This window comes from Elephas maximus, chromosome 18 (genome assembly GCF_024166365.1).
Source record: "Elephas maximus indicus isolate mEleMax1 chromosome 18, mEleMax1 primary haplotype, whole genome shotgun sequence".
Classification (NCBI taxonomy): Eukaryota; Metazoa; Chordata; class Mammalia; order Proboscidea; family Elephantidae; genus Elephas; species Elephas maximus.
In genome coordinates this window covers 37,581,332-37,593,897 of record NC_064836.1, presented here as the reverse complement: position 1 = coordinate 37,593,897, position 12,566 = coordinate 37,581,332, and the positions used below count along the sequence as shown (strand labels likewise).

Genomic DNA, 12,566 nt, shown 5'->3' with positions numbered 1-12,566 from the left:
CAGGACAGGTAATGTCTTTTCTTACAATGCTTTATGAAGTAGTCCAATTTTAGAATATCAGGGCCTTTTGCTCAAACCATTAGCTGAAGCATCAGGAAACAAGCTATGTCCTTAATCTGGTCTGATGAAGGAAGGAAACTATGACAAAGTAGTTTTTGGAGTTGATTCTAAGCGTCTGGGCACATTTCCCCTTGCTGTCATTACAAAGACAGATTTGCAAGACAGAGGACCCTGAGGAGTAAGTATCTCCTCGATAGTGGCATTCAGACCTTGAAACATTAACTGGAAAATATATTTCAGCTAATTAAGTCCTTTTGGTTAATTTTGTGAGATTATCCCCAAAGTGCTATATTCCAATTTTTCAAAAGTAAATCAATATTTGGTGAAGGGAACAAGAGAAAAAACAATTTTGTATTGGAAGTCAGGGGGCCTAAACACAAGTTTTCAGCTAACCACACACAATTAAGTAGGTTCATGTTCGTTTAAGGATGGTGGTTTCAATATGCCAACATTTTGGTTAGTAGTCAATTGCTGTAACGATTGCACCACTAGGGCTCCATCAAAGAGTCTTCGGATTTAGTCTTGAAAGGCTAACAAAAAGAAAAAAAAAAAGATTGTTTAATGCTTACATGTTCTTGAGTTTAGCCCCTTTAAGAAAAAAATATACGTATAAAGTTCTCAGACTAGTGCTAGGCAGGTAACAAGAATTTCATAAATACTGGTGATCTTTATCAGTACCACTAGGAATCTAGCAATGGACGTTGACTTTTACTTGATTTGTAGGAACCTATAAAATATTAATATAAAATATTAGGTACTGAAAATAAACTTGTTAGGTAGAAATAACACACCCTGAAACCTATCTTTATATCTTTATATTACATAATAAGTAACACATAACAACTGACACTTGGTGGTACAGTGGTTTACAGCTATGGTATGCTACAGCTCCTAACCAAAAAGGTCAGCAATTTGAATCCACCAGCTGCTTCTTGGAAACCCTGTGGGACAGTTCTGCTCTGTCCTATAGGATCACTATAGATTGGAATCAACTGGATGCAATGGTTTTGTTTTGTTTTGTTTTAACTCATACCAAAAGTTCAGTTCCCTTTTTTTTTGAAGGGGTGGTAACAGGAGCAAGAATGACTAGCTGTCCAAATGAATGAAACAAACATTCAAGAGCTCAAATTCAGACAGGTCGGTACAGGCTAGAATTTGAGAGGGCATGTAGGGAGTAGATGAGTCCATTGAAGGACTAATAAACTATAGAGAGAAAGAGAGGTTTGGTGGGGCAGAAGCAGGATGGGTAATGGGAAGAGGCCAGGAACAGAAGTTATATTGATATTTGTGGTGGACTGAGAACTTTGATGTATTTTGCTCTGAATTTCTGGTGATTATATTAGACAGCTAAGTAAATAGGACCCTTGTGTGATTGTGATAGCCACATTTTTTAAATCAATGTAATATTCTCATGTCCTATAATTTCACTAGTTTTGGAAATCATATTTCATTTTGAATATGGACACTTCTTATAACAATCAGAGTTTTGATGTGAAATATGGGTGCAAATATGGAGTCCTTCCAGTTGGTTTACCAGGTAGCTCTCTTCCAAATTTCTTGGCATAGATGAGTGAGTACTTCCAGTGTTGCGTCCGTTTGTTGAAACATCTCAACTGGTGTTCAGTCCGTTTCTTGAGCCCTGTTTTTCACCAATGCCTTCAGCACAGCTTGGACCTCTTCCTTCAGTACCATTGATTCTTGACCATATGCTACCTCATAAAATGTTTGATCATTGGACAATTCTTTTTGGTACAGTGACTCTACTCTTTCAGTCTCTTTTGATGCTTCCTCTATTGTTTAATATTTTCCCCATAGAATTCTTCAAAATTGCAATTCAAGACTTAAATTTTTCTCCAGTTCTTTCAGTTTGAGAAGTGTCCAGTGTGTTCTTCCCTTTTGGTTTTCTATCTCTAGATCTTTGTGCATTTCATTTTAATATATTACTTTGTCTTCTCGAGCTGCCCTTTGAAATCTTCTGTTCAGCTCCTTTATTTCATCCTTTCATTTTAGTCACTCTATGTTCAAGAACAAATTTCAGTGTCTCTTTTGACATCTGTTTTGACCTTTTCTTTCCTTCCTGTCTTTTTAATGATCTCTTGTTTTCTTCATGTATGATGTCCTGACAGTGTGTATATCCCTGTTGTTGTGTTTGTAGTATGCCATCAAGTTGATTTCAACTATTGGACAGAGTAGAATTGCCTCATGGGGCTTCAGAGTTTGTAATCTTTATGAGAGCAGACAGCCAGGTCTTTTCTCTTGTGGATTGGCTGGTTGGTTCAAACAGGAGACCTCTTGGTTAAAAGAGGAGCACTTAGCCATTGTGCCATCAGGGTTTCTCCTATATATCTCTTGTAGAGGCATATAAATGATCTCAATGGTTTTACTAAAGACATGTGTAATAAAGCAAGCAAAACATACCCTGTTATGAGACATGAGGCAAATAAGCACAGTCATTAAAAATTAATTAAATGTTCTTGTTTTATATTTCCAGTTAAAATAGTTCCCTTTAAAAACGTAAATTATTAGAGATCTCCTGCCTCAGATCCATTAGAATCTAGAACTATTTTATAACTATATGAAGAGTCTCTTCCCCAAACCTTAAAATAAATTGTTAATATACATTAAAATAATTTGAGCAAATTTATGTGTTTCTGAAAAACAACCTTTTTAGACTTTTACTTTTCATGGTAAATTGTCAAGTATGCATTGTATGTATTAAATAATTTTAATGCAATTTTTTTAGATGCTTACGTTTTGCTTTGGTATTTTTAGATACTTTCATTGTGCTTCTCGGCATAGTGGTTAAGAGCTACCACTGGTAACAAAAGGTCAGCAGTTCAAATTCTCCAGGTGCTCTTTGGAAACCCTATGGGGCAGTTCTGCTCTGTCCTGTAGGGTAGCTATGAGTTGGCATCAACTCAATGGCAACAGGTTTTGTTTTGTTTTGGGTTGCATTGTGCTTCACCAGAAAGCCTGCTACGTAAGTCATTTCAACTAAAAATCTGTTTTCTATTTTGCCAGAGAAAAAGTACTTTTTCAAACCAGAAAGCTTAAATTATTGGACCTGCCTATAGTTGCTCTCACACTTATAAGTCTAAAAAAAAAGTAAAATGTAGAATATGCATATGCAAACATAATTTCAAATATAATATGATTAAACATAAGCGTATTACAATGTAAGCATATCTAACATTAAGTTACTTGAAGTATTCTCAATTATTTTGCCACATCTGCATATTATATTCTTTTTAGAACTGGTTCAGAAAAGATGCCATAGAATAAATAAAGCAACTTGCTATATAATAACAAATCATATCCTTGCAGAATATCTTGACAGAGAGTTTGACTGATATTTTAAATTTCTAGATACTCACATCTTCAGTAAGTATCTTGATGGACTAATCTTCAACAGTATGTTACCCATGTATTTCTAAACCCACTCTGTAAATGTGTCATCTCGGAAGGCAAATAGACCCTTAGGTTTATATCAAGGGCAGTGAGTTATTTTCTGCACACAATTCCTGTCTGTTCTCATGGGCAGCAGGCAGATCCCGTAGCCCAATTATTGTCCACAACTCCCAGCAATGAGCCCATTCCATTGGTCTGTCTGGAAATGGTAATTATCTCCATAAGTATTGCTAGAGAAAAGGAGGAGCATATGCTATGTTGGTTATTAAGACAACAGACTTGGTCAAACAGCTGTGATCATCCAAATCTACCCTACATGAACATCATTAGAGTTGAGTTGATTTACTGATGCTTATAGCCCAGTGATTACACAAACTGCAGAACTTGCACTGATTTCTAACCATCTCATCACCGTCTTAAAATTTAGAAGGACATCTATGTATTGAGAAAAAGTTGATAAAAGCTCAATTGGCTCACATTTTAAAGTGAATATTTTGGACTTGCTTAAGATTATCAAAAGTCAAGTTACATAAATTCTTAGGCATTGCATTTGCTGAGGCTAATTGTCTTCATGATTTTACATACACTAGACAACTTCTGTGGAATTGAAGAGAGCTAATTATTGAAAAATATCTAGAATTGAGGAAGAAAGAGGATTACAAATTTTGCAGAAAAAGCTGTTTTGATAATATTAAACTAATCATGATCACATATCTTGTTGAAAAAAAATACAAACAAGTGAAATATTTTGATGTACTAGAAAATTCAGTACGTGTCTCTCAGTAGTACATCTAAAACCCAACTGGTTGGCTCTTCAAATGTTCGGATTACAGGTCACCACTCTCAGGATTCTGATTAAATATGTCTGTGGAGGGGTCCAAGGATCTGAAATTATTAACCTCCTTTGGCTGTGATGCAGGACGTTCTTAATTCAGTCTTAAAGAAACAATGTTGTAAAGTATGCTTCATATTGCTCTGCCTGCCAACCAAATTCATAAAACAGAAAACATGCATTCATTCTGCAGAAAAAGAAAAATTACAACCAACATTAACAAGAAATTTCTAATAAAAAAAAATAGTTCTTCTAAAACTAAACATAAAAGGTACTCACTCAGTATCTATTCATTCAGTTGATACATGCTGTGCACATGAACATACTTCTGGATATAAGTAACATAGGACTACACATCTACTTTAAACAAATAGAAGCAAATTATGTCACATAACAAGAAGTGTGGAAGCAGAGAAACCCCAGCTTTGTAACTTCAGCATCTCAGCAATGTCTTTAAGGACTTCAGTTCTTTCTAAAAACTTCTGTTGCTTTCCAAACCTGTCATCTTACTCCAAAAGCAACAGCAGTTCCAGGCCCACAACCAGAAGTGAAAATCATAAGCAAAAGTAAAGGGGGCACTCCTGTTCTTTTCCTCTCTCTCTTCCTCCCTTTCTCTGGTCCCTCCCTCCCTTTCTTTCTTCCCTGTCTTCCTCTCTCCTTTCCTCCCTCCCTCTCCTTCTTTCTTTCTAACTCAATCATTTTAAAGGATAATAGAATTCTAATAATTAATTTAAACTGAGCAGATTTGATACCTGGAGTTGAACATAAAGTGACCTTACATAAATGCGTTAGTGGAGAGGTGAATTCCTGTAGAAGATTTGGGTTCTGCCAGAAATGACAAAGAGGGGAGTATGGGGTGGTAGGTCAGCTAAAGTTTCTATTAGTTTTTATTAAGAATTTTACCAAATATTTTATGTGATTTTATACTATTTTCACCTCAGAAGCTGGGAAGCATTAGAAGTTGAAAGTATCCTGCTGCTTCTTTTTTTTTTTTTTGAATGATTTAGACAAATATTCTTGTAATATGAGATGATTTTTTGAAATTTTCTTTGTTTATTTTATATCATAAATAACAAAATATAAAGGAAGAATTAGTAAATTTGAATGATAGTGATTTTTACTCATTGATCAAATAAGAAAAAAGAACAGTCACTAGGAATTTCATACTGCCATTAATTTGTAAGCTTGCATTTGCTTTTTGCTTTTTTCTTTAATAGAATACATTCAGCATGCTCTTTTTTTTATCATTGATTACTGTACTGTATAGAAAAAAAGAAGTAAAAAGGGTGCTAAAGTACTCAAGATAAGGTAATCAGGTTTTCTACTTTTTGTATGATTCTCATGTCTATAGTTCCTTCGTTTGTCCCTGTGTTCTCTATGTTGCCTATCTCAAAGGAAATAAACCATTAGTAGTAAAATTACTTATTATCCACCCCTAATACATCAGCATACATTTCATGCAGAACCAAGCAAGCATGCCAGGAGTATGGAATCAAGGGACGTCAGGATATTATGCTTTTGAGGCCGGTATCTGTCATTGGTGGAATGTTTGCTAAGATCAATCCATGCTTGTTCCTACTCATTAACCAAGGAAATTGCATCAGGAGACTGAAGTCATTTAAAGTTGATGAGCAGTTGCCATCCAAAAACCATAACTTTTTAAAACATCCATGTCTACTTTGATACACATTGCTGGGCCACATTGATTGTGTGGCTTAGCATGGTATGTTTACATGCCTTCGCCTTAAAATTGATACTGTACTAACAGTGGTGTTAAGTAAATCTGCATGATCCAATTATGGCAGGCTGTCTTGAGAAAAAAACGGAATTCATTTTATCAGTTAGGAGTTGTAGTGAGCTGAGAGGAACAAGGACCACAAAACAGTGTATTCAACAAATTATGTAAATTTTTTTTTCTCAAGGACAGAATATTCAAAATACAGTTCAGGATTGGAGCAGTGGGCCCAGAGTATCGGCAAGTTTTTAATCACATTCCCTGCCTTAGTTTTAGATAAGCTTAATTTTTACGCAGATGGCTACCAGGACCCCAGCCATTTGGTCCATGGTTCATTCAGGAAGAAGGGAAAGAGCCAAAGGGAAGCATCCTGGGTGACTGGTCTGGAAGCCTCTCTGGGACTTCCAACTTCATCTTATGGGCCAAAATGCAGTACCTGACAGGGGAAAATGAGAAAGCAATTTTTTTAAATGCCTTATTAATTAATGTATTTATTAATGTTTTTCTTGAGTCCCCGGGGGGCACAAATGGTTAAACATTCAACTACTAGCCAAAGGGTTGGTGGTTCAAACCCACCCAGAGGTGCCTTGGAAGACAGACCTGAAGATCTTTTTCTGAAACGTGACAGACTTGAAAACCCTATGCAGCAGTTCTACACTGCAGACATAGGGTGGCCATGAGTCAGAATGGACTCAACAGCAAACAATAACAATGAGAATTTTTTTTTCCCCCAAAACTGAACTTATTAACATTACAGTAAAAGCAGGATGTGGTTAGAAAGAAGAGAGCATAATATTGAGTGGGAACTTAGCAGTCTTTGCTGCATTTATTTGTGTGAGAGGAGCTTGTTTTGACAACCAGAGTAACTATGTATAAAGAAAAACAAAAGAAACAAACAAGTGGATACAGATTCTTGACTAGCTCACCTGTTTCAGAGTAGAACTGTACTCCATATGGTTTTTAATGGTTGTCATCTTATGGAGAGACCCTAGGTGGCGCAAGCGTTTTGCTATAGGCTGCCAACCTAAAGGTTGGTGGTTCAGATACAACCAGTGTTTCCCACGTATCTGTATGGGTTGAATATTTCTGAATTATCAAGACGTGTAGATAGTCGAGATAAAACGTACCTTTAAGCTGCATTTTGTAATAATATTGAATTATTTTAATATTCAGTTTAAGTATTTAATATTTCCGTTTTCTTCTGGCCTCTTGGTTAACTAAAATGGACTACCTTTCATCTGTGTGAGGCGTGGAAATAAGTAAAGATCTCACACATGAGAACGAACGGTTTATTCAGAGTTTGCTGTAGCAAGGAAAGCAGCCACCACCACGTGCTTCCGGCAGAGACTAAAAGGCAGGCGGGGGAATAGGAAAACTTTATAGTGAAAAAAGGAAGGCTTCAAGTATGACCTGACTGAAGATGGCTGGCATAGCGGAGTTGGAGGTGAACTAACTAGAAGCGGGCATGTTTGATTGGTTTGGGGAGCGTATTTGGCTTCCTTTGATTGCTCCTAAGTAGGAAGCATGGACAAAGTGGGGAAGCTGGCAGTCATTGAGCAATCCTGACTGTCCTGGGAAGTTTGCTGTAGAGGTGGTAGCTTGGCTTCCTGGGCTAGTTACCGAAGAGTTTCTATTGTTATGTATAGTGTATGATCTGGTCATCGTTTGCCTGTATATTCAGCCTCTCAGAGAAGCCTGATCTGATCTACATCATCCACCACCTCAACTATCAGAATACTAGACATCGTGGATACATTAATCTAAACACCCAGAGCACCTCAATTACTTCGGTAAAGGTAAAAAACAAACAAAAATTTATTTTATCAGTATTTATGACAAAGAATTATAGAAAATTGTGGTTTGATAAAAGCTATGCGTGGTTAGAGGACACCTCTCTCTCTCCAGGTCATTTGTTTTTAGCCTTTTATTGTCTTTGAGCTCTTTTACATCTTTGCATTGTCTACATCCAGGGCAAGGAGCCCTGGTGTCGCAATGGTTAAGTGCTCAGCTGCTGACAGTTTGGTGGTTCAAACACACCAGCCGCTCCCTGGGAGAAAGGAGCTGAAGATTGCTCCCATAGAGATTACAGTCTAGGAAATCCTATGGGACAGGTCTACTCTGTCCTATAGGGATTATATGAGTTGAAGTTGACTCAGTGGCACACAACAACAACACATTCAGATCACCCTGCTGGGTTGTCCGATTTTAGCCCTGTTTATTGTCTTTGAGCTACAATGCCCTATAAATATCCCTGTTCTTTTCATTCTTTCTCCAATCCATTATAACAGCTGCCTGGGTCCCTCACTGAAAGTGCTAAGTAATATTTTAATACCTGTTCATTTTTATATCTGAACAGAAGTCATGATTTTATCCTTTTTTTTCCTAAAAATGATCATTTAACAGAATCTTTGGATTTATATAAACAGTTGTTTAGATTTGTATTTATTTTAGATTAAACAAAGCAAGAAATGTGCAATAAAAAGACAGTTTATACACTGAGTGACTGTCAGGTAATTTAGAACTAGGACTTACAGTTGCAAAATGCTGACTAAGGCCAGAAACAATTGACTCAACTAAATCAGCGGGACTGTTAGCATTGGCATAACGTTTAGTCATAAACTAAGTGCCATAAGATATAACCTTGAATTTATTTCCTGAAATTAAGCCTGGAAACCTAATTTAAAAAGAAAAAAAGCTGGCGATAATGGCAAATGACACACCACATCACGACAACCACCAGCCATGCTTCTCAATGGCTCAGCATGAGCACTGGCAAGATAATCTTTTAGCTCAATTTACTTTTAGGATTCTGTAGCTGCACTTCCAGAAATACAGAGACCATTTCCATGATGAAAACACCAAAAGATTTTCTCTGTTTAGCACTCCATTACATTGACTAGCCCCAACAAAAACAAACATTCGTCTTATTTAAATTTTATTTCAGAAAACCTTTGCCAGCGTTGAGACCAAAATTGAAGTATTGTTGATAATGACGCTTCTTTATGCATTTTCACAAAATCGGATGTTTTGTTGTTACCCAGCAGGATGGCCTGGTGCCCTTTTTCATGCCAGCAAGAGCTATTTACTGTCCACTGAGCTTTTTCTTCAACAAAATAAATCAACTCGATCAAATGAGTGTCGGGAAGGTTCATCTGCAAAAGGAGGAAGTTCATGTGCCCAGCTGTGCGTCGCTAAAGAAATAAGGAATTGCACACTTTGAAAAAACAAACCACTTCCAATTTTTTAAAATATATATTCCTTTTAAATAAAAGGATACAGTAAGCATGAGTTAGCTTATTCTGTTTAATTTCAAAGGGGTTTGTTGTATTAGTAAATTGATAAAGGAGGGAAAAAAATGTAAAATCTGGTCTCAATACAAGTTTGAGTGGATTTTTGAGCGTCTCCAAATTAGTAACGAATTCATGAAATTATTGCATTGTTTTCTGTTTTTATACTTTATTATTCTTAAGCCTATATGATTTATTTTATAATGTTATAAGGGACACATAAACAAAAAGAGCAATACACCAGCTTAATCCTTTCCTGAATTTATTAGTCATTTCATGCAAAATTACCAAGTTATGTAGTACCAAAAAAACGAAAACAAATCAAACCCATTGCTGTTGCTTCGATTCTGACTCATAGTGACCCCATAGGGCAGAGTAGAACTGCCCCATTGGGATTCCAAGGAGTGACTGATAGATTTGAACTGCCAACTTTTTGGTTAGCAGCCAAGCTCTTAACCACTGTATAAAACCAAAAAAATGAAACCTGTTGGCGTTGGGTCGATTCCAACTCATAGTGATCCTATCAGACAGAGTAGAACTGCCCCATGGAGTTTGCAAGGAGCGCCTGGTAGATTCAAACTGCTAACCTTTTGGTTTGCAGCCGTAGCTGTTAAGCATTGTGCCACTAGGGTTTCTAAGAACTGTATGAGGTAGTGAAAATCCAGGATGCTAGTTAATATTCATTATTAATGAAGAAAATATATAAATTAATCAAATTGATAAAAATAAGCTAATTACATTAATTAAATTGTTAATTGACTTCTCATTAAAAATTACATATTTTAAAACAATCTTTCTGATTGCATTCCATTTGGTTTGAGAATTTTTGAAAAGTATTCTGCATAGTTTGTCTAAGCATAGTTTACTTATTATTTTTTAACGATTTCTTTAACATTAAACAACAAGAATGGGAAGGCAGGGATCAACTTTGACTCTTGCAGAATCTGATGTAACTGAAGGCCCTAAAGTATAATCGCCCTGAAGGGTAGATGAAAAGAGTAATAATAGAAAGTAATTATCAAATTATTTCTATGTTTGAGTCATAAGTTTAAGTGCTTTACCCTGTCTTCTCCTCAAAATAATCCTTTAAGAGAGGGTCCATCATTTTCCCCATTTTACAGAAATGCAGTTGAGGAACTGAGGGATTAAATGACTTGACTGGAGACTTAAAGTTCTCAAGTAGCAGAGCTAGGATTTCAATACTGACAATCTGACTCCAGAATCTGTGTATTTAACCATCAAGCGACACTGACAAAATTAAGAGTGAATTGTTGAAATTCTGTAGACTATTTTTAGTGTATTTTTTTTAACGTTTCCTCAAAATGACTTCACCATGAGTCACAAACTATGTCGTTGCATATTTGCATAACTTTAGTTTGGATTACATATATCCTAAAATGCCTTTATTAAATCAGTCTTTAATTATTTGCTTTCTGCTTGCAGAAATAGTAGATAGACAGACAGACAGATAAAAGAGGAAACTTCAAGGTAAGGTTTATAAAATCCCGATAAATATCTATGAGTTGGAATCCATTCAGTGGCAACGGGTTCGGTTTTGGTTTAATACTTTTTTTTTTTTTTTACACAGTTAGAAAATGTAAAGTGAAAGCAAACCAAAAAGAAAACAAGCAAACTGTTGCCAAAAGTTGATTTCGACTCATAGCAGAACTGCCCATAGGCTTTACCAAGGAGCTTGAACTGGTGACCTTTATGTTAAACAGCTGAGCTCTCAACCACTGCACCGCCCAAACCCAAAAACCAAACCCACTGCCGTCGAATCGATTCCGACTCATAGCGACCCTATAGGACAGGGTAGAACTGCCCCACAGAGCTTCCAAAGAGCGCCTGGTGGGTTTGAACTGCCGACCCCTTGGTTACCAGCCGTAGCACTTAACCACTACACCACCAGGGCACCACCCAGGTTCCTAAAATGTAAGCAGCAACATCTAAGTAAGAAACATACACTTACATTACAGTTTATGTTTTCAAATATTTGCTATAAAATATGCCTTTTAAAATAAATTTTATGGTGCTGGTGTAGCAATGAAAGACTATGAAATAAATTTTACCACTCTGCAATTTCTGGAACCACAGCAAAATTATTTTCTATATGCTTCTAAATAATGATTGATACATCCCGCTATAGAATGTTAATTTAAAATAATTCTTTGTTTCTTAAGCACTGTCCAAACTGCAAGGCCATGATGTCTACAATGATATCCCAATTTCTTCACCACTATTATAAACAAAATGAAAATGACCCAAACCCTTTCAAACCTGTAAAGCTTTAAGATCTCTTTTTCTATTCAAATACACTGTAAAGATTTAATGAGGACCTACAAATCGCAGGAGATTATCTGTTTCCAGATTTAATCTCCACCATTTTAGAAATCTCTACAAAGCCGCAGCTGATTTTTACTTTTTCTCCTGATAGTAACATATGTATTTTCATAATTCAAGCCAATAACCTTCCTTTTTGCTCTTTAAATAAAAGTAAATGTTAATGAAATCGAAACTTTGAAATGACACATAGAAAAATATTTTAAAAAAAACCGAAAGTCCTCAGTTGTAACTGTTGTTGTATTTGAATATCAAACACCAAATAAATAAATAAAACAAAATAACTCGATTTTCTGGTTTTGGTTTAACAAATATCTTCACAGTTAGAAAATGTAAAGTGGAAGCAAGCAAACTCAAAAAAAAAAAAAAAAAGAAAAGAAAAACAAAAAACAAACCTGTTTCCAGGAGTTGATTCCTACTGATAGTGACCCTGTGATGTGGAACAGAATAGAACTGCCTCATAGGGTTTCCAAGGAGAGGCTGGTGGATTTGAACCGCAGCCTTTATTGGTTGTCATCCAGGCTCTTAACCACTGTGCCACGAGCACTCCAGAAAAATCTCACTCCCACGACCTGGTGGGGAAAGAAAGGAACGACAAGGATGGGATTTGAACCCATGCGTGCAGAGCACAATGGATTAGCAGTCCATCGCCTTAACCACTCGGCCACCTTGTCTCTTAGTAACAACACAGAAGAGCCAGCCAGAAAATAGATATATATATTTTTTTCTTAAATCCAGAAATAGATATGCATTTTTTTCTTAAAGCAAACATTTATTACTAAAAGAAAAAAATGTTGAATTTGAGTGTTTTAGTTTAAATTTTTTTTTTAAAGACCTCTTTTATTTTATTTTTTTTCCATCTAAGGCCTATTTATATTCATTTTGACTCTTTAGAACTGTGCTT

General features: G+C 36.0%; 1 non-coding gene across 1 annotated transcript; it reads right to left on the bottom strand.

The window, feature by feature from the left end:
- Positions 1 to 12,254: 12,254 nt before the first annotated feature.
- TRNAS-GCU (transfer RNA serine (anticodon GCU)) lies at positions 12,255 to 12,336 on the bottom strand. The gene has a single exon. It is a non-coding gene; the product is annotated as a tRNA-Ser (tRNA).
- Positions 12,337 to 12,566: the final 230 nt, after the last annotated feature.